This window comes from Pristis pectinata, chromosome 14 (genome assembly GCF_009764475.1).
Source record: "Pristis pectinata isolate sPriPec2 chromosome 14, sPriPec2.1.pri, whole genome shotgun sequence".
NCBI lineage: Eukaryota > Metazoa > Chordata > Chondrichthyes > Rhinopristiformes > Pristidae > Pristis > Pristis pectinata.
The window spans coordinates 22124965-22148270 of NC_067418.1; the positions used below are offsets into that span (position 1 = coordinate 22124965).

At 39.6% G+C, this 23306-nt stretch overlaps 1 protein-coding gene across 4 annotated transcripts in view; it reads left to right on the top strand.

Annotated features, from left to right (window-relative positions):
- lrrc4ca (leucine rich repeat containing 4C, genome duplicate a) overlaps positions 1-23306 on the top strand; it is a 707523-nt gene that overhangs the window by 670891 nt on the left and 13326 nt on the right. Inside the window, exon 7 of one of the 4 annotated variants that reach the window (XR_007957431.1) lies at positions 22688-22857. The exons of the other annotated variants lie outside the window; for them this stretch is intronic. The gene's annotated coding sequence lies outside the window, so the exon portion shown is untranslated. Of the gene's footprint in view, positions 1-22687; positions 22858-23306 lie in introns of those variants that run through there. 4 annotated transcript variants of the gene reach the window in all.

Sequence of the window (23306 nt, forward strand, 5' to 3'; positions counted from 1 at the left end):
AGCTCCATTTCCAGGCCTCCCAGTTTGGCCCCAGCCAGTCCATGTGTAGGGTCTCAAACCAAAACATCAACTGTCCATTTTCCTCCGTAGATGCTGCCTGACCCGCTGAGTTTCTCCAGCATCTTTATGTGTTGCTGAGTATGGGCTGTAATGACTTGAGTCTTGATCTCACTGAGATCTTTATGGCCTAATAGATATAAAGCTGAGAAGCCCTGAGTCTCATGGACGTGCATGAGGCTGATCTTCACCTGAAAAAGATAAGAAGTGTTGTCACTAGAAGTAGATGGAAGTCGAAATTGGTAGATAATTGGGTCACCATTAGAGTTGCCCTGTTCTTGGCATGGCATGAAGAGATTGCGGAATGTGGGAATTTATAAAGGTGGTGGAGATACCAACAAGTTGAAAATGGAGAAATTATGGAAGGGGAGCTCGAGGAACCCTTGTTGGATCACAGGACATGCAATTGGTCCATTATAAAAATCACCTGTCTGAGCTTCTGTAGTCAGCTCTTCCCTGCCATTGGAGGCTGTAAGACATCCAATGTCAAATGGCAATCAGTATTTCCTTTATTGTTAGTTTAGTCAAATAATCAAATATAAATTTGGAAGATAATCATAAGAATACAGAGATTAAAACAACATTCAATTCATTCAAAAATATGAATGACAGTGAGAACTGGTATGGCCTCCAAGCAGCTGAGAAAGGTTAAATGACGGGTGGAGGAGGAAAGGGTGGAATTTGCAGCAGAAGTGATTGGTGGGGGCAACAAAGGGCTGCAGATGATGGAATCTGATAGGAAAGGGAGGTGGGGTGGACAGATGGGAACAGTGAGGGGAGGGAACCTATTGGGAGGAGTATGTGTGTGATGGGCCGATGGAGTAGGTAAAGGAGGGTAAAGAAACCGGGTGATGTGGAGTTGAAGGGAGCAGTGGGGTGACTTGTAGCAGGAACTGGGTAGACCAGGAGAAGAGACAAAGGAACAGAGGGGGAGCACGTTACCTGAAACAGATCTGGGTAACAAACACTGGGTAACCTGAAGAAAAGTTAATTTTATATTCGGAGAGAGGCTGATGCTCATTGCTCTTATGGGTAATGAAGCTCATTGCCCTTATGGGTGATGGGAAGAGTTCCCATATGCCCACCCTTATTTAATTCCATGCTTCACCTACCTTTCCTATAAGATTTCATCATCCGCAGCCCTTTTCACTGTGTGTTTCGATGTATATGTGACTAATAAAGATATCTCTTAGCTATCTTTGTTGCCTCCATCTATCACTTTCCAGCCTCTTGTCCCTATTTCCACCCTTCCATCCTTCATCTGCCAATTACCACCTCCCCCCCCCCTCACCTGGATCTATCTATTGCTTGCCAGCTTGTGCCCCACCTCTTTACACTGGCTAACTCCTCTCTACTCTTTCAATCTGAAACGTCGACTGTCCATTTCCCTTTACAGATTTTGCCTGACCCACTGAGTTCTTCCAGCATTTTGTTTTTCACTTAAGATTCCAGCATCTGTGGTCTCTTGTGTTAACTTTGTTTTATATTATCTTATACCTAGCCAATAGTTGAATGTTCATCTGACAGTTGGAATCTGGCAGTATCTTTGCCCCAAGCTTAGTGTAAAAAGAACAACAGCCCCCACAACCTAACTGCTTTCCCCAAGGGCAAGTACCTTACACAATATTGTGAAATTATTATTCACAGGGATTTATTGATTAATAACATACTTTCAAAGAATTTAATGAGGAAAGCTTGTTTAAAATGGCTTATCCTACTCAAAGTGGCTGTATTTAATCGAATAAAATCACAGCACAGAATAAGGCTGTTTGTCGAACAAGCTATTCATTCCTGATTTTTCTCCATACCCTACAAATTGCTTTGCCACAAGTGTCTATCCATTCACTTTTGAAAAGCCTGATTGACCTGTTCCCATCACCGTTATGGGCACTGAGTTTCAGGCCATAGCCTATCTGTGAGTTCAAAAGTAAGGTTTCCTTGGGTTACCCCCTTTGTTTGTTGCTCAGAGCTTCAAAAGCATGTCTCAAACCATACTTTAATGTGAACAACTTCTTGCTTTTAACTCTATTTAAGCCCGTTATAAAAGCTTCAACCTTTGTCAAATTTCCTCTTGAGCTTCTTTATTCCAAGGAAAACACCCCCAACTTGTTCAGTCTAAACTTATACATCAAATCCCTCATTCTTGGTAACATTCTACTAAATCTCTTCTGCATCCTTTCAAGGACTTTCATGTCCTTTCTTTAGTGTGATGACCAGAACTAGATACAATACTCATGCTTTAGTGGGCAGTGATTTGGTTGCCTAGTTGAATTATTGACAGTTACCAGTAAAAGCCAAATTCCTTAAAATTTGGCACTATAAGACACCAACTTAGCCAAATATATGGCATAGCCTGCAGAGCATGATGGTTACTAGCATTAAGTAATGCATGTCAGTTTATCACTATGTCCAGTATTCTGTGCCTTGGTCAGGCGAGCTAGGAAAATGAGCATACAATTCTCGATGATGCAGGACTTGTACTATCAATGGTGGGGCACTAGGGAGTGTAATGGAACAGACAAACCTAGGAGTACAAGTGCATAGTTCGTTGAAAGTGGTGTCACGCGTAGACAGGATGGTGGAAAAGGCCTTTAGCATGCTGGCCTTCATCAGTCAGGGTATTGAGTATAGGAGTTGGGACATTATGTTGCAGTTGTATAAATCATTGGTGAGGCTGCACTTGGATTTCTGTGTACAGTTTTGGTCACCCTGTAAGAGGAAAGATGTGGTTAAACTAGAAAGAGTACAGAAAAGACTTACGTGGATGTTGCCAGGACTAGAGGGCTTGAGTTATAGGAGGAGGTTGGCCAGGCTATATCTTTATTCCTTGGAATATAGGACAATAAAGGGTGACCTTATAGATATGTTTAAAATTATGAGAGGCATAGATAAGATGGATGGTGACAGTCTTTTTCCCAAGGTAGGTGAGTCCAAAACTAAGGGGCATAGGTTTAGGCTGAGAGGGGAAAGATTTGAAAGGGACCCGAGGGGCAACTTTTTCATGCAGAAGGTGGTTAGAAGAAATGAAATGAGCTGCCAGAGGAAGTGGTTGAGGCAGGTACAATGGCATCATTTAAGAAGCACTTGGATAGGTGCATGGAGGGGTGGGACTTGGAGGGATATGGGTCGAATGCAGGAAATTGGGACTAGCTGGGTGGCACTGTGGTCAGCATAGACTGGTTGGGCCGAAGGGCCTGTATCCATGCTGTATGACTTTATGTCATTGGGCTGTGATTGCCATTTAAGTTAGGAGTTCTGTTCCTCTGTGGTGATCAGGTTGAATTTGGATAAGTAAAAATATTGAAGGCAGAAAAATTAGTATAAATATCCTCTCCTCCACCTGAACTCTTTTGTGCTTCCACTTATTGGGAGGAGGAGGAGGCAAAAAACACCCATATTATTGAAAACAATTAAGCAAGGTTTGCTGGAGGTACTCAGCAGGTCAAGCAGAACTGCTGCTGAGTATTGTAGTCAAATAATATTAAACTGCAAAATCATTGCACCATTGAATGCAAAAGCAAAGTACAGCAGATGGTGGAAATCTGAAATAAAATAGAAAATTCTGGAAACACTCTATCATCTGTGGTTGGAGAAACTGAATTAATATTGGGTAGAAGATACAGGAGCCTGAGGGCATGTACCACCAGACTTAAGGACAGCTTCTACTCCACTGTGATAAGACTATTGAACGGTTCCCTTATACAATGAGATGGACTATGACCTCACGATCTACCTTGTTGTGACCTTGCACCTTATTGCACTGCACTTTCTCTGTAGCTGTGACACTTTACTCTGTACTGTTATTTTTGTTTACCTGCACTAGATCAATGCACTCTGTACTAACTCAATGTAACTGCACTGTGTAATGAATTGACCTGTACGATCGGTTTGTAAGACAAGCTTTTCACTGTACCTCGGTACAAGTGACCATAATAAACCAATACCAATATTTCAAGTCACTGGCCTGAATTATGTCTGCTAGAATTACTGATTATCACCAGCTCATTGATTGCAAAAGAATCTTGGAATCATTTCACTCGGAGGGTGGTTGTTAAACATGGATTAGTGAAGAAGGATGTGTTTTTCAATTTGGAGCAATTGGTTTGGTGCAGAATTCATTTTGAAAGTAGAGCTGAGAAAGAGTTGCCATTAAAGTTAATGCGACAAAAATTGATATGAAGAGACAAATTGCACATAAAAGAAAACAAACGTCCGAGAAGCCTGTGGTTGTGGACCGATCTTTAAATGAAAAATTATGTTTTTTTTGGAATTCATGGAATTATTTGGAATGTACCGCATGAAAACAGGCCATGAACATTAAAGAAAAAACACCTGCCAATGTTAGAATTCTGAAATGAAACAAAAAAAATGTTGAAAACATTCAGCAGGTCAGGCAGCAACTGGACAAAGGGATACAGAGTTAGGAATTTGTTTCTGAGGCCATTCATCAGAACTGGATAAAAGAGAAAACAACCTAGTTCTCAAAGCAGTTAGGGAAGGGATGGGTAGAAAAAAGGAGCAATCTCTGGTGGGGTGAGACCAAATGAGTTAAAATCAGATTATGTTTCTCTGTATGTGTTATGTGTTGCCTGAAGCAGCACTGTGAGACATGCCTAGAAAATCAGACAGCACTGAGGGAGAGAGAAAAACTCGGACAAAATCGCAGATAGGTGATAGGTAGAAATGGAGAGTTGTGATACAGGCAGAATGAAAGAGTGAGTAACTTCAAGCTGCAGAATTCAATACTGAAGCCGGAAGTTTAGAGTTGGCAGAAATTCCTTTGCAATTTTGGTCTTATCTATAAGTGGAAAGCTTTTCTCTGTCTGCCCGTTAAATTCTTCTATGATCTTGAAGATGAACCACCCAAAAAATCCCCTTGAACTACTTTCCTGGAGAAATACGCCCCATCTTATTCAATCCTTCTTGAAAAATATAAACTCTCAGTTGAGTTACTGTCCTCGCAAATCTTTTCCATGTATTCTCCAAAGCCTCTAGAACCCGAATGGTGTGCAGCATTAGCAGAATGAGCCAATTTAGTTTCTAGGTAATTCCCAATTTTCAGTTGTATACATCTAGAAATAAATGACATTTGTCTTATTTAATTGTACTTCTACTCTGCTTCTCATGCTTTCTGTAGCTATATCTCTGGATCCTTCTGTTCCTTAACTCTATTTTGACTTTACTTTCTTAAGACATTATACCTTCCTATTCTTCCAACCAATATTATTTGCACCATCTCACACTTGTATGCATATTGTGATCATGCAAGCCACAGACTTGCATGCTTTGACTATATTATGTTGATGTATATACTGCACAAGAGAAGTTGGAACAAAATACTGAATAAGTACATTTCCATGCCATTTGAGTTATTGTGTATTGGTGAATATGCCAATGTTTCTTCCAATTAACAGCATTTACAGTTTAACTTAATTTAATCTTTTAATATAATTTGTAATTCAGTATTATTATGTTTGAAATATCAAGGTGCCACTCTGTGTCCCAGTTATTTCCAGCAATTCATTGGATTGACTGCATCCATTGTGATTCAACCAAATAAAATTAGAATTTGAAGAGTATGACAAAAGAATCTAGCTTATCTTGGCAGCTTCCCTTCTTCTGACAATACTGTATGACTGAAACTTAAAAGAGTCTTTATTTGGTAATCCAAATCAATAGTCTGTACCAGGATAATGAAGGAGAAAGCATGATTACAGAGTATGACTTCAGGAAGTTGCAAAGCTCTTGGCATCCAGTGAATTATCTTTATATTTGTCAAGGCAAATTGAAACTAGCAGGAGCCTGCCAGCTGATGAAGGACAAGTTAATCTGTTTTTAATGGTGTTGGCTGAGGGAAGAACATTGGCCTGGACATTGGTAGAATTCCCTGTTCTTTTTAGTGGCATGATGGCTTTTAAATTTATTGGAATGGACAGAAGGACTTCTGTTCATCACTCATTTATAAGTTGGCACAATCAACAATGCAGCACTTCCTTATCGCTTAGCTGAAGTCTAGGCTTCAGTGGCGAGTGTGTCAGTAGTGGAAGTAACTGAGCCAATCTGATATGTCAGGATAAAAATGAGTATGAGTAAGAACATTGACATCACCAACACCTCAGTATTGTAACATTCTCCTGTAACTCGTTAGGAATTGCAGACAACATGTATTTGTGAAACTACTTTTCCATTGTTATTATCCAAAAAAAAGTTGTGAAAAGATAGCTGTCCAAAAATTCAATTACATAATTTTTCTGTATTATGCAATCAAACATTCTTTATTTTGCAGAGCAAAATGTGATAATAAGTATTTTTTGGTCATTTTACTTAACTTTGGAAATTTGACCGAGTGTTTTTGAGAATGAGTATATGGCACCCTGATGTCATTTCCATGTCAGAGAGCAATGGGAATAACACCAACATTCCTGTTGGATTGTTTCAGGGAACCATGATGTCCCAGTAGAGGTCATTGTTGGGCACAGTCAATAAAACATTACATTCCAGTAAAGCTTTGTACTGGGACACCAGCTGAATAAGTCAGTTAACTTTCATTCTCTGAGGTCTCTTGATCAGCTGACCCACTGTTCCCTGAGTCTAAGATCTTGACTCCCTGATCTGTGACCTTAAGTTTGGTTCCCCCACCAAACCACCCATCACTTTGATGTAATCCCATTTTTCCCATGCCCGACCATCCACCAGCGCCAGTATTTACCACCACCATCCTCCACGACCAGCCCTGACCATCCATTGCAATGTTGCTATCTAGTTCTTCCCCCCCACCCAACCATCCATCATATGGCCAATATCTCCTACAAATCCCTTTTAGCCCTCTCTCTGCCAGTGTACCTATGTTATGGTTATCCCCCATGACACTGCCATTATTCTGATTCTTACTCGCCCACTTGGACTATTCATCAGTGCCAGGCTTTGACACCATCCACCATCCCAGCCACTCAGGACCCATCCTGAATGTGGCCTCTAAACAGTCTACCAGACAACAAATGTTCAAACTCCACTGCTACACACCATGAATGCGACCATAAGAGTCCCCTAGAGTTTTTAGTTCATCGTCCATGCGGCAGGCCTGAATGGAGAAATCAGTAAAATTCCAGCCTAATTTAAATATACAGCTTATTTTCAGGTCTCCATCTCATCCCCTGTTGTTTAACTTTCTCATTGGAAGATGAAAGCATTTGACGTCAGATTTACAGATGCCAGATTGCCAATGCAGATAAGAACCAGACTGATTACAGAAAATTCATATGGGAAGTGAAAAAGTAATTTAGAGAGGCGATGTGAAAGCACGAAGAAAGATGGGGAGCAAATGTGTATAAGAGATCCAAAAATATTCTATAGGCATTTGAGCAGGGAAAGGGCAGGGCTGATTGTAGACTGAAAAGGAAGTCTACATATGGGGTAGAGGGCCAGGCTGAGGTAAGATTTTTGCCAAGGAAGAAGATTCTGCTGGAGTCTCAGGAAAGGAAGATCTGGTTGAAATTCTAGATGGGCTAAAAATTTGAAAAAGCTGGAAAACTAGCACCACTTCAGGTGGATAAGTCATCTGGTGCAGGTGGAATATATCCCTGATTACTGTTGGAAGTAAGAGAAGAAATTCCTGCCTATTACTTACAAACATCTATAGATTTGACAGTAGTACCTGAGGACAGGAACACTGGAAAAAGAATTACACCCTTGTTCAAAAAAGGTTGTAGTGATAAATCCACTAACTATTGACCAGATGGTTTAACCTCAGTTGTGGGACAAGTTCAAGATTAGGAGATAGAATTAGCAGTCGTTTGGACACTCTAGATTGATCAGAGAAAGCCAACATGAATTGGTCAAAGGCAAATAATGTCTAAATAACTTTGTGACGTAAAAGAGAGGGTTGATGAAGGAAATAGGTTTATGATCAATGAGCGGTAGATTCAGAGAGAGATATAGTACAGAAACAGGCCCATTGACCCACCAGTGTCCGAGCTGACCATCAACCTATTTACACCAAACCTACATTAATCCCATTTTTTATGCTCTGCCCATTCTCATAAGCTCCCCCCAAGTTCTACCACTACACACTAGGGGAAATTTACAGTGGCCAATTAACCTACTAGCCTGCACATCTTTGGAATGTGGGAGGAAACCGTAGCACCCAGAGGAAACCCACATGGTCACAGGGAAAATGTGTAAACTCCATACAGACGGCACCCGAGGTCAGGATTGAACCCAAGTCTCTGGCTCTCTGAGGGAGTGGCTCTATGACTTGCACTGCTGTGTCACCCAATGTGGGGGGAGTTAATGGGAATATAGGGAGTATTAGTGTTAAAATGGATGCTAAATGGTCAGTGTGGACTCGAAGGGCCTCTTTATGACTCTATACTGCGCAGCTCTTCATAAATAACACCTCAATAACAACTCATCCAATCATTAAGACAGACCTTGCGTGGCACCAGTCATCACATCAAGTGAATTCAGCAGGTTCCTCTCAAAATTCAAAATTGCCAGAAGAAATCTTGTTAAAAAAAAAGCAGTGTATCTCTGGCCATCAGAAAGAAAGAAACAACCTTGAGGAAGACATCTAACAAAAGAGATGGAATTCTTGACAGAGTATTGCAGGGAGTATCTGTAAGGGCAAGGACTTCCTTTTATAAGTTGGGAGCCTTGAAATGCAATCAACTACTGCTTCCAGGTATGAATACAAAAGTCACATTTATCAAAAATGGAAGTTTTCCTCGTACTGCCGGGAGAACTTTTCTTGACTTCTGCATTGGAGCAGTAAAGAGCATAGTGTCATCAGTGGCATTTCCCAGCAGAGATAGACTACAAGAATCCCAAGGCAAGTATTCTGACCCGAGCTTTGATGTTGAGAGCTGTGTGTGCACTTATATCTGTTTGTTACTTGAGAGTTGACTGGCAAACAACACAAGTGACATCCAGACATGCATTGTATGACACTACTTATGTCTAGGATTCTTATTTGAATCAGGATCGTATAGGACCTAAACAAAAACAATAGACTTTATTTAACTTGCATTGTCCCCAATCTTCAATATGAAAACATATTTTACAGTTCAATGAGGTTAGATCATGTAACATTCAGAAACACTGTGCTACATTTTCCAGTTTTCAGACTCTTCTACCCAGCTATTTAGCTATCTAGATCTAGATATAAAGGAATATTGTTCAATCAGATGAAAATGCATTATACTGAGAGAACAGTTCAAGGATCAGCCACCAAAGTACAGTGCTAGCCTTAAACATCTTTCCAAAATTGAATAGAAAGTGATCTCCAAGAATGTGCTAAATTTATGGAGGATAGATTTGCTTCACAAAATCTCAAAACTGAACTGCTACACATGACTAAATGAATACATTTTGAACCATAGAACATGTAATGTCACTTCAGTTCAAACTGAGTGAAAGACTGGCTGAAATTCCAGTTCAACATGTGTGAGAAACACCTTGCTTGAGGTGAAATTAGACCGAGAAGCTAGCATCCAAATATTTGAAATGTTGCACCTAAAATTCCTACTATATTCATCAGAAGTGTTATTCCAAATGAATATAAAATTGTTTTTATGGTAGGAGGCAGAAGTTGGTAGTGGATGGTATTTATCAGATTGGAGGCTTATGACCAGTGGTGTGCCGCAGGGATCAGTGCTGGGTCCTCTGTTGCTTGTCATATATATTAATAATTTGGATGAGAATTTAGTTGACATGAATAATAAATTTTCAGATGACACCAAAATTGGCGGTATAATGGACAGTAAAAAAGGCTGCCAAAGGTTACAATCGAATATTGATCAGCTGGGAAAATGGGCAAAGGAATGGCAGATGGAATTTAACTGAGATAAGTGCAAAATGATGTATTTTGGGAATTGAAACCAGGGCAGGACATACACAGTGAATGACAGTGTCCTGGGGAGTTTTGTTGAACAGAGAGACCTTGAGGTACAAATACATAGTTCCTTGAAAGTAGCAACACAAATAACTAGGGTGGTGAAGCAGGTGTATGGCATGCTTGCCCTCATCTTCTGAGGCACTGAGTACAAGAGTTGGGAAGTCATGTTAGAGTTGTACAAAACGATGGTTATACTGCATTCGGAGTATTGTCTGCAGTTCAGGTTGCCACACCACAAGAAAGTTGTAATTAAGCTCGAGAGGGTGCAGAAAAGATTCACAAGGATGTTGCCTAGATTGGAGGGCTTGTGATATAAGAAGAGATCAGATAGGTGAGGTCTTTTTTCCCTGAAGCAGAGGAGGATGAGAGGTGACATGATAGAGGACGTTTAAAGGGGATCCAAGGGGTAAATTTTTCACACTATGAGTGGTTGGTATCTGGAATGAGCTACCAGAAGAGGTGGTGGAGCCAGGAATAGTAACAACATTTAAGAAGCATCTGGACAGGTACCTGAATAAGGAGGGCTTAGAGGGTGTGAAATTAATGCAGGCAAGTGGGATCAGTATAGAAAATTGTGATGGTCAGTGTAGATGCTATGGGCCAAAGGGCCTGTTTCTATGTTGTATGACTCTATATTTAGAAATGATGTCACATCATACAAGGCCTTCAACCTAGTAATCCTTCTATGGTTGAAAGGTAGTCTTATTGTTCTACCAGTTTACCAGCTGCCCATCCAATTACATTTAGACACTCTTGACCAGAAATGCTATGCCCCTTGCGGTTTACCACTTAACATCTGACAGCAGAGTTTCATCCTGTGCGGCAAAGGGTATTTGAAAACATTAAAGAAAAATTATTTTGGGAGAACTACATTTTACTCAAGGAATTTGATTTCATGACAGAGACGTTGAGATTCTCTGTATTCCATTTTTAAAGCTTGAGCTAATTGTGGAACTTAACACAATGCTGCAGAAGTTAAACAAGGAAGTAATTTAAATAATTACATGAAGCACACATTAGCCTTCAAAGTAACAATGGGAGACTGGATTTTCCAGTGGAAGCTCATAAAATACCACCTTTATTCTTGGCTTAAAATGCTGGTCATAATTCCTTCATCAAAAATCCAAAAGGATACCTTCAGTCCTTTCATTCTGTAAGATCAATTTTGACTGATATTGTTTTCATAATAAGTTGTTGGAATTCATTAATAAAGCAAAGAAAAATTTTGAATTTTTATATAAGCACATAACATATAAAACCTCAAACACTTGAAAATGCTTCACAACAAATAGATTACTTTGTTTAATTGTGCTCACTGTTTAATGGGCAAATATGGCAGCCAACAATCTGGTCCCACAACTTGCAATAGGATAAGTGGTACAAAAGCAAAATACTCTGATATTGCAAGGTGAAAGAGGGTGGAATGGAGAAAGTAAAGAAATGGGAGATTGGTCCAGGGGACATGTAAATGAAAAAAACATAAATGGTATCTGAAGCTTCCATAAGAAAATGGTTAAAATGCTGGAAATTGAAACGCAAATACTGGAGATGCCAATTATCTGAAATTGTTAAACTTAGCAATGAGTCCAGAAAAGCTGTAATGCGCCTAGTCAGAAGATTTGGTTCTGCTCCTGAAGCTAACATTGAGCTTCATTAGAGTATGTTAGACCAAGAACAGAGTCAGGGTAGGACTGGGACAGAATTGAGATCAGTCACTTGTGAAAATGTTCGGAGGTGTTGGTTGAGCAAAAACCTCAATACAAAAAGATTAAGTTATCTGAATCTTCCCTTTCTCCTTAGTTCCTCTCCACAGAAATGAATGGAGTGGCCTAATCTGTGCTTCACCCAATCTGGTGTAAACTAAGCGAACACATTTCCCAAACTGGGTGTCGGGAAACTACAAGTAGTTGGCAGTCATTGCTGGGTTCCATAAGGATTCAGACACAAAGGTGCTATCACTGAGTCAAGTTGACAAGAGACTCTTCATAGCCTTTGGGTAAGAATCAGTGGAGATTTGAATGTCACTCAGCAAATAATATCATGGCCCAGAGAATGCATTAGAGGAAATCCACTTGCAGGAGTTTTTTTATGCATCGTAGCACATAACACATAACCCTGAGCATGTTTTGCAGTGTTTGCAAACATTTCCTGGTCAACTCCCACCGCTGCAATTCACCCTGACACTGATGTAATTGTATGTGACCATGTCATCAACATGTAACAAAAATTGGATTAACAGGTCGCCCTCGATTTACAACCTGAGTTATTAGTACATAATCAGCAAGGTGTACATCACACTGAAAGCAGTGAAACCTGCATGATATAATGTGACCCTGGGGTGTCATTATTACATGCTAAAAATTGTCTCTTGTAATTTTTATTCATACAAAACTTTGTTTACAGCAGCCAATGATATATGCCAGGCTGCTCAAGGATCTCCCCAGGGAGATGTGTGTGCTGCCCACCCTCCCCACCCCCCCAACTCCCAATTCCTATATATTACCTCTGCAATTCATCCTTTCTGTTTCACCTCATCGCTATAGCAGCCACAGGTTGCCAGGAAGAGATTGCTTTAACAGCATTAATCCACTTCCCATGCATCAGCATACATATCACAATGCTGCTGCCTGTTGAGAAAGTCACAGTATGCATGGAACACACAGATTGAATTTTAATATTTCTTAAAGTATGTGAATTACAGTAATTCTTAAAGCAAGTGTGTTCCAAATTTGTGATTTTTTTTTGTTTTGGTGACATTCCATTTGGCATTGGTACAAATGGATGCAAGCTGATTTCTAGGCACATAAAAGTAACTTCCGAGTTTTTCCTATCTTCTATATCTTTGATTTGTTAACATGAGGTTTTGACAATACTGAGTGATCAGTTTAGTAGGTTGATTTGTAATTTTATTTTGATATTTCTGGCCACTTGCAATTATCTTAAACGAGTGCCAGTAATGGAAAACTTCAGTTGGTGAGAATTGCATCTCTATCAGTAACAAAAGATTTGCTCAGTGTGGATCCAAGGGATCTGAGACTATTGTAGCTAGGAATAACACAGGGTTCGTCTCAGTGGGTATTATAGCAACTAATAATAATCCATTTTAAAAAAAGAAGATTGAAAACTTTGTGAAAGAGGACTGCAGACAAAAAGTCGATAGCCGGTGAAACTTCTGCTGAAATGATTATAAATATCAAAATATTTTAGGACAATACTTCATGGACTGTGATCTGAAAATTCATGCCAGGTCAGGTCTTCTTATCGTGCTGTTGAACATGGTGTGAGTTGGAGGGGATCTGATCGACCTGAATCTTAAGCGAAGAAGTTTGTAGTTCCCTGCATAACTATTTACAACTTTGGGATAATGTGAATGTGCATGTCCCAGAATTACAGCCAGTTTTGCACCAGTATTTTCCTGATTGTTGTCTGGTGGACAGCTGATGGAAGCCAACATGGAAGTAGCAATGCACAAGGCTTGCATTCCAAACTCGCCATGAAATATGCACTCTGTTGGCCAGGCACAGCTTCTCCATAGAATGGCTCTGTGGGACATCAGAAATCTTCAGTTAATTTAGTATTGTTTAATCACTGGAGTACTTTTGAGATTATTTTACTTTCTTTAATGTGTTTTTAGAAATGATAAGAATGTTTCTAAATGGTTTTGTATGTCTGGACCATTCAGAAACATTCATAGTTTTTGACAGCTTTGTATTTCTGGCTAATTTATGCCACAAAAAAAGGTACACCCAAGGTTGCAAATTGCTGAAATATTAAGTGGTCAGCAAAAAAGAACAGTTTGAAAAGCTTAATAATCAAGATTATTGTAGTTCACCGAACTTATTACATGACTTATTTGCCTGTTTGCACTGTAGAGGTATTTCTGGAAGGGGTGATAATGAAATATTCATTATTGAGAGGACTGTTGAAGATTTGTATCTTTCCTTTTAAGAGTAACATTTTAATTGATCCCTCTGATTAGAGAGTTGTTTTGTGAGGATGTTGGAAGTGGATGTTCAGTCAAGGAGTGATTTCATGATGCAAATCATGAGATTTTTGGGAGCTCAGGGGATCAAGGGATTTGGGGATTAGGCAGGAAAACAGTATTAGGGAAGTTACAAAGTGAAAGAGCTGGCTCGAGAGGCTTACTGGCCTACTTGTGTTCCTCTGTCTTTTAATAAAAATTAAAAATGCTAGAAATAGTCAAAGGGTCAGACAGCATCTGTGGAGGGAAAAAAACAATGTTATTTTTTCAGGTCCAAGTCCTTTCATCAGAACTGTCGTAATTCTTATGTTCTACAGTCAGAGTGCAGCTTGCCTGGCTGTCAATTTTTAACCACTTTTGTACCCCTCTCACACACCCATGTGACAGTTGTATTGTGGAATACCCATCTGCTGCGCAGGGCCTTGCTGCATCTGGTGTTTGTCAGAATCATTCGAGTGAACTGGAACATTATTCATCGGTCAGCAGTTAGTTTGGTCAACTCACTATTGACCACTAATTCTGTCCCAATGTACTCGAGCTTTAGTTCTGCATTTACTTTCAACACAGATGTCCCAAGGATATTCCAGGGATGACTTGCTCATTGCTAACAGGTGCACTGTGCCTTTGGCTCGAAATCTAGCACCAATCTGGACACTGAAATCATTTTATTCTCTGACAAAATTAGTCCCTATGATGCACTATTTCAGACTGACAATGAACCCTGGTGAATTGCTGAATTGTTCACTGCCTAAATTGCTGAGAGTTTTCCAGCATTTTCAGTTTTTATTCAGATTTCCAGAATCTGTGGTATTTTGATTATTTTTAACTATTGCCTCAACTCTTGGCCTGTCACATTTTGACAGCCATACTTGTTGGAGAACTTTGGGGGAACTTTCCCATTCAAATCTTATTTCTTAAGTTTGAATCTTTCATCAAAGCTGCCAGATTTCTCAAAAGTAATATCATCATTCCCCAGGGTTTTGCTGTGCACTATTTTTATGTTTAACTGGCTGTGCTGCATCGTTTCATGGAATTTAATGAGAGAATAGACTTAAAATAGCAATGGTTGTTGTGACACAATTTTCCTGGGTTATTTTAGTCTTTTGAGAGGAAGGGGAGATGAAGGGTGATTTTTATATTACATCTTGAGAGAAACAATTTGCTGTGTATAAAATGCCCAGAATAATTCAAAAAAACAGTAGCGCTCAATGAATACAAAGTGTAAGGATGAAAAGGTGGTCAAATTTAACCAAGGTAAAGCAGAATGAAGAAGGTTTAGTGCCTTATTCTGGCACACACCAACTTGTCATTGCAGCAGAAGAAATCCAATACAGGAATTGCTCTAAATCCAACATATGCCTTATCTACATGCATTCTGAAACCTGGACTATGTATAGTAGGCATCTGAAGGCACTGGAAAAAATTCTGGTCACCCCATTACAGGAAGGATTTGGAGGCTTTGGAGAGGGTGCAGAAGAGGTTTTCTAGGATGCAGTTATAAGAAGAGGTTGGACAAATTTGAGTTGTTTTCTCTGGAGCAGCAGAGGCTGAGGGGAGATCTGATAGAGGATTATAAGATTATGAAAGGCGTAGATAGAGTAGACAGATGGTATCTTTTTTCCCAGGGTTGAAATGTCTAATACCAGAGGGCATTGTTTTAAGGTGAGAGGGGTAAGTTCAAAGGAGATGGTCAGGGCAAGTTTTTTTTTTACACAGAGAGTGGTGAGTGCCTGGAATGTTGATGGAGGCAAATATGAAAGAGATGTTCAAGAGGCTCTTAGATAGGCACATGAACGTGCAGGAAATGGAGGGATATGGACATTGTGTAGGCAGAAGGGATGAGTTTAATTGGGCATTTGATTACTAATTTAATTAGTTCAGTACAGCATCGTGGGCCGACGGACCTGTTCTTGTGCTGTACTGTTCTATATCAGGAATGCTATTTCCACAACATACTCCAAATTCATTGTAAGTATATGCAAATCAACATCAGTGTCCTATCCCAGACCAACGTCACTAGTATTGAGGCCTAGGGGTCAGCGGTGGAAAGGGTAAGTAGCTTCAGGTTCCTGGGCGTCAACATCTTGGAGGATCCATCCTGGGCCCAATACATTGATGCAGTCATGAAGAAGGCATGCCCACAGCTCCATGAAGTCTGTAGAGATTTGGTATCTCACCAAAGACGCTTACAAACTTCTATAGATGTACGGTGGAGAGTATTCTGACTGGTTGCATCACCCCCTAATATGGAGGCTCCGATGCACAGGGTCGCACGAAGCTGCAGAGGGTTGTAGACTCAGCCAGCTCCATCATGGGCACAACCCTCCCCACCATTGAGGACGTCTTCAAGAGGCAGTGCCTCAAGAAGGTGGCATCCATCACCAAGGACCCTCACCATCCGGGATGTGCCCTCATCTCGTTACTACCATCAAAGAGGAGGTATAGGAGCCTGAAGACTCACACTCAATGACTCAGGAACAGCTGAATCCTCCTCCGCCATCTTCCCCTCCCAACTTCCCCTCCGCCATCAGATTTCTAAGCAGTCCATGAACACTACCTCATCATTCCTTTTTTTTTGCATTATTTATTTATTTTTGTAATTTATTGTAATTTTATATCTTTGCACTGTACTGCTGCTGCAAAACCACAAATTTCACATCACATAATAAATCTGATTCTGGTAGTTACTCTCAGTCAGGTCTTTGGGCAGGCCAATTCCTGTGCCCAACACCAGACACACTATTTTGAGCTCTGTTGCAGGAAGAGATTACCAGATAAATAAAGGGAAAGATTCAAGGATATGCTCAAAAGCTTCTTGAAGGAATGCAATATCCCCTCTGACATTTAAGAATTCCTGGTCCATGAGCACTCAAAATGTAGAAGGAGCATTTAGAATGGCATAAAGAACCTCAAATCCATGCATCAGGAGCATACAGAAGCCCTGTGCAGATGGTGGAAGAAACACATCAGCTCACAAACTACCCATCCAGCTGTCCCATCAGGCACCTCCTTTCCCATTTGTGAAGGAGTCTGCGGACCCCACATTGGCCTCATTAGTCACCTCAGAACCATCCGAACAAAGTGTAAACAGTCATTCTTGATCCCAAAAGACAGGAAGTTATTATAATAAACAACATAGACATTGTGGGGGGGGGGGGGGGGGGGGGGAAAGTTGGGTTACCATAATGCCTCAACATTTGGTAGCTATAGCTGATCCTTGGTGTATCTCTCAAAGACATTAAGCTTTATAATATGAGTGTGTTAAGTATTAATAACGATTATGTACCGAAGGTAATGTCATTTGCCTTGGATTCAAACATTTTCTTCTGTGGATATCCTTTCAGCTTAAGTTCAAAGAGAAGCATGACTAAGCTACTCAATACTGGAAGGGGATGAGTATTCTCATGAAACCAGTTTTGCAACTTTTACCAATGTTAGCATAAACTTTCTTCTCTGATTCCAATTTGCTACTTTGATCAGATGATGTATTGATGGATTGTTTTGTGCCCCTGCCTGTTTTGGTTTTTAAAAAGCTGATATTCCATTCGATACATAATTTAGTTATAAGTCTGCAACGTGAAGCATTAAGAGTTCAATGAAAATTCAGCTTTTGCAGTGAGAAGTTGCACATTGACCTGTTAACCTTGTAGGATTTCTTATAGAATAAATTCAGCATACTTCATACAAAAATATATGCAGAAGGCCTGCTAGGAAAATTGTCTGCTGAAATAAGAGAAATCACAAGATATGAATGATATAATTTATGAAGAATATTTTTACAAAATCATTACTTAAAGTGTCCAATGGAGATTCCACACCCCCCCCCACTTCCACAACCCCATTTCACAAAGTAGTGAGGTTATTTCCTGAGCTACTTTCAGTTCCAATTACCACTCACTTAGTGGTCTTCCTTTTGATAAGTTTGATATGTTGAAATTACCTTTAGTTTTCAAGGTTTGGATGTCGCTGGAAAGGCCAACAATTTATTGCCAATCCCTACAAGGTGGTGAGTCACCATCGTGAACTGCTACTGTCCTTTTGGATGATGTACTCCCTCAGTGCTGTTGGGTAGGGAGTTCCAGGATTTAGACCCAATGATGATGAAGGACTGGTGACATATTCCCAAGCCAGGATGGTGAATGAATTGGAGGAAAACTTGCAGGTCGTGGTGTTCCCAAGTTGCCCTTCATGGTGCTAAAGCTCATTGGTTTGTGGGGTGCCGTTGAGTAGTCCAGAGAAATAGCAGAGGTGTACCTTGTTGATGGTGCACATTGCAGCTACTGCTTCAGTGGTGGCAGGAATGATTGTTTAAGGTGGTGGAAGGGCTATCAATCAAGCAGGCTGCTCTGTCCTGCACGGTGTAGGATTCCGTGAGTGTTGATGGAGCTGCATTCATCCAAGCAAGTGAAGAGTATTCCATTACACTCCTGATGTGTGCCTAGTATATGACAATGGATTTAAGATGCCAGGAGATGAGTGATTTATTGCAGGATACCCAGACACTGATCTGCTCGGGTAGCCAGAACACTTGGGTGCTTGTCCACTTAAGTTTCTGATCAATGGTGCCCTCAGCATGGTAATTGCATTGAGTCATAGAATCATTGTGTCGTAGAATCATTTTGTCACAGCACAGAAACATGCCCTTCAGCTCACCATGCCTCTGCTGACCATCAAGTACCCATCTATTCTAATCCTATTTTCCAGCATTTTGATCCGTTGCCTTCTATGCCTTGGCAATTCAGGTGCTTGTCTGGGTTCTTCTTAAATGTGGAGAGAATCACTGTCTCCACCACTCCCTCAGGCAATGTATTCCAAATGATAACCATCCTCTGGGTGAAGAAAATAATGTTCCTCAGATCCTCTCTAAATCTAATATGCAATGCTTTCTGATTTTACATACTTCTGCTATGGACAAGAGTTTCTTACTATCTATACCTCTCGTAATTTTGTATACCTCAATCAGCCCCTCCCTCCCCACGCCCTATTCCCTTTCACTCCCAGCCTGTCCAGTTTCTCCTCAAAACTGGGGTACTCCATCCCAGACAACTTCTGGGTGAATCTCCTCTGCATCCTTTCTGGTGCATTCACACCCTTTCTATAGCTGGCAATCAGAACTGTGATACTACTCCAGCTATGGTTCAATCAATGTTTTATAAAGTTACACCATAACCTGGAGACATAATAGATTGAAGATGCAGGAATCTGAAGTTAAAACATACTGCTGGAAGAACTCAGTGGGTAAAGCAGCATCTGCTCCATTCCTAATGCAGGGTCTCGACCCAAAACATAACCATTCCTTTGCCTCCACTGTTGCTGCTTGATCTGCTGAGTTCTTCCAGCAGTTTGTTTTTATACCATAACCTTCCTACTCTTGTATTCTGTTAGTTGAATAGTTGCTCTTATGGTCTTACTTTACAATTGTCTTCAGATTATGTAAACTGTGATTGTAGTTGTTGAACATATTGAATTATACGTACCTATTAGTAACAGGTTTATTTATAATTAAACCTATCAAATCAAAGTTGCAGTGATATGAATCCAGCCAAATACACACAAGTAAACTGGTGCTTTTTCTGTCACTGTTCAATAAAACAAGCTACAGTCTTAATGTCTTCTCCATCACTGAGTGCTTTCTGCCACACCATATAAAGTATTACATTTCAGTGATGGTGACTTCTGTGAAATACTGCAGAACATCAGTACCATACAAAACTACACTGAAGTTACAGCATAGCAAAAGGCCATTCAGCTCAATTCCTCAATGCTGTTATGTTCCAGATAGTGTCCTCTCAGCCTGATTCATCTAATCTGCTCTACATATCCTCCCCTTTAATTCACCATCATATTTATTCAGCTCTTCCTTAAAGACATCAATGCCATTTGCCTTAATTTGCTCCAAGAGAGAGAATTTTCCACATTTGAACCATTCAGGGTGAAGATGAATCTCTGGTGTCCACATTGAATTGATAATTGACTATTGTATATTTATTAATGGTAGTTATTGACTCTCCCACAAATTGGAAATGTCTGCATAATGTCTACCTGCTAGAATTAGGTCAGCAAAGAGACAAAACTTTCAAGAGGTGGAGAAAAGTTGACAATAGTGTACTTTTTATTTAACCTGAGATAGACATGGACTCATAAATTTCAATATAGATCACATCATGGTCAATATGAGCAACCTGTATGACTGTAATTGTTTAGTTCATACATTGGTAGACCTGATATTAGAAGATTCATTATGTAATCAGTTAGATTGGATTGGAACTCACCCTTATGAGCCAAAAAAAGGAGATTTATATTTCTGACTTCATAGTTCCAGATCTATGGACAATGTTTGCTGCTAGACCAGTGTTTCTGACGCACAACCAGTTGCAGTGACTAAAGTCGGGAAATGGAAATCTGCAACAGAATACGTGTAGAAGTGAAACAGTTCCAGGGATCGTAACACAGAGTTCCACAAATTGAGTTGAAAAGAGCATAAGACATGTAGGTTTAGAAGAGAATAAAAGAATCAATTAATGCAATTTTTTTCTTACTTTTTAATATTCATTTAGGATTTAGAAATACAAAATAACATTTTTACACTGTTAGCAAATGTTACATAAAAAAAAGGACAATAAATGTTTGCCTCAAGCATTGCATTGCTCTATGCTTCAAAATTTATACATGTATTGCAATCTGCTTCTGTTAAATTGCTTTGTGATAAATCACACTCTGGACTCCATAAGTGATTTCTATTGCTAAATATGAAATGTTTTAAGAATACAAACTGGAGTGCACATTTCCCAGAACATTGAAAAGGACTTTCACGAAATGTATGATCTTACTTGGGGGCCTTGAATTTTTCGAGACAGCTTGACATTGCACTGAGACGTAGTACATATGTTACAAAACCCAAGTCGTTTGAGGGGCTTCTCCGAAATGAATTCCCGAGAAATTCTTCCAGATTAAGAATAAGCCTAAAGGAGTTAGAGAGCTAGAGTGTGATTTGCACGTCTATATGAAACAAAAACTATTTTGAATCAATGGGAATGTATCTCTATTACCTGATACATTTATCTTATTGCCTGTACTTGCTGATAGTTGAATTTTGAGCAACTTAATTCAAATTCACCTCAAAATATATTCCTTAATATTTACAACTCAAAAGCATTTTCCTCATGATGTGAACTCTTTTGAAATCATTTTAAAAATTATGCCCTAGTAATGTATTTTTAAAAATAGGTTGATAATAAAATTAGCATTTATTTAATTAAAATAAAACACAATAATGTCACACCCTAAATTTTCAGGCCAGATTTTGTTGTCTATTGGTGGCTCTTCTGAATAAAATCACCTGTGTTAGCCATTTCAACAAGACTTGCATGTACACACTATTAAATGCAGAAATCCCAGACTTACTGCAAGGTTCTGTTCGCTGTTTTGCTGAGGTTTCTTACTTTATGCTGGGGAATCATGTATTGACTCCTTCCTGAGCCAGGATCAATGTGGCTATGGATTAAAAATGCAAAGCTGAGGTATTGGAGAAAGTGGGACGGTTGGCAGGTGGAGGACAAGTTAGTCCATTTTTAATTATTAAGTTACTTCGCTCTAAAGTTTTCAATACAGAAGTATTTTCAGGTGATTTTTAGTTAAATTAATTGTTTTTTATTAAAATATTAACTTTTATTTTTAATTTTAGTTCAAATGTAATTGTTTTTAAATGACTCTGAATGATAGAGATGTTTAAAAACTATAAATATTCCTCACCATTTTTACAACTCGCAGAGTGGGGATGGGGCTGGGACTTTGCCAGTGGTTAAAGCTTTCAGTGAAGTTTTTGGGGTAGGGTTTGCTCATGGAAAGAAACCTGTTACTGCAGAAACCACAATGTTCAAGTCTAGGATGCTTAGGGCCAGCAAGGTAGATCCTTTCTTTATCTGAGCATAGAAATTGCACTTTTCAATATTATTGTACACATTTCATCAGACATGTTATATCATTTTAAATAAAGGACTCCTTTATATAAATGGCTTTACAGATTACAGTTGGTCAACTTCTCTCTTAAGGTGGCAAAAGCAATTGATATAAATACAGAAAATGTTTGTCCCAAGTAGTTGCATAGTGTCACTTCACTTATTGCATTAATTTATTTGCAGTTGAAGCACTTCAAATTTAGTTTTAGTACCTTGAAATTATAGAAGTCTAACTGTTAAGAGATGGAAACTGTTGTGGGTATGCCATTAAATAAACTGTTGGAAATAATTTCTGAGTCTCTACTTCTCGGGGCTATAAATCATGTTTTTGAAACTGGGATTTAAAATGAAAGAGTCGTCTGTGGTACAGATGTTTGCCCTTCACAGACGTGCTAGACATGCAATATGGCAAGAAGTGTGTGCTGTACTTTGCTTCCAAAATTCAGTTCTATTGAAGGCAATATAACCAAATTTTGGAAGTGGAGTACTGCAAGCAGCTGCTACTACTCTGCATGCTTCGGGCAAATGATCCATGGGCAAATTTTTATTCAAGAATACTTAAGGAATTCCTTTGGAAGTATGATAGCCCTGTTAGTTTATCTGTGTAAGTGCTTTGTGGTTCAAATGTCAATATGAGCTGGGCTTAAGGCAACTCAGCATGTGCCAGCAGGGATTATAACAAGTATTAAAGTACTGAGCAGGGAAAACATTGAACAGGAAAAGCAATATGATGAGCTTACAAAATAGTCTGGTGATGCACTGGTTCACAACATTAATTCCATTTTTTTTGTTTTTCAGATTACACTAATAACTTGAACTCAAGAAAACAAACATCCAATAAATTATGAATGTTGAACAAGATGACATTGCATCCACAGCAGATGATGATAGGTCCAAAGTTTAACAGGGCCATACTCGACCCCTTATTTGTGCTGCTGTTGGCTCTACAACTTCTTGTGGTGGCCGGTTTGGTCAGAGCTCAGACTTGCCCTTCTGTGTGCTCCTGTAGCAACCAATTTAGTAAAGTGATCTGTACACGACGGAACTTGAGGGAAGTGCCAGATAGCATCTCCATCAACACGCGCTACCTGAACCTGCAAGAAAACAGGGTCCAAGTAATCAAAGCTGACAGCTTCAAGCATTTAAGGCACCTGGAGATTCTACAGTTAAGTAAGAACCACATCCGGCAGATTGAGGTTGGGGCCTTCAATGGCCTGACAAATCTCAACACCCTGGAGTTATTTGACAACCGCCTTTCCACCATCCCCAGTGGAGCTTTTGAGTACCTATCCAAACTGAAGGAGCTGTGGTTGAGGAATAATCCAATTGAAAGCATACCATCGTATGCTTTCAGTCGAATTCCTTCTCTAAGGAGATTAGATTTGGGTGAGCTTAAAAGACTTGAATATATCTCAGA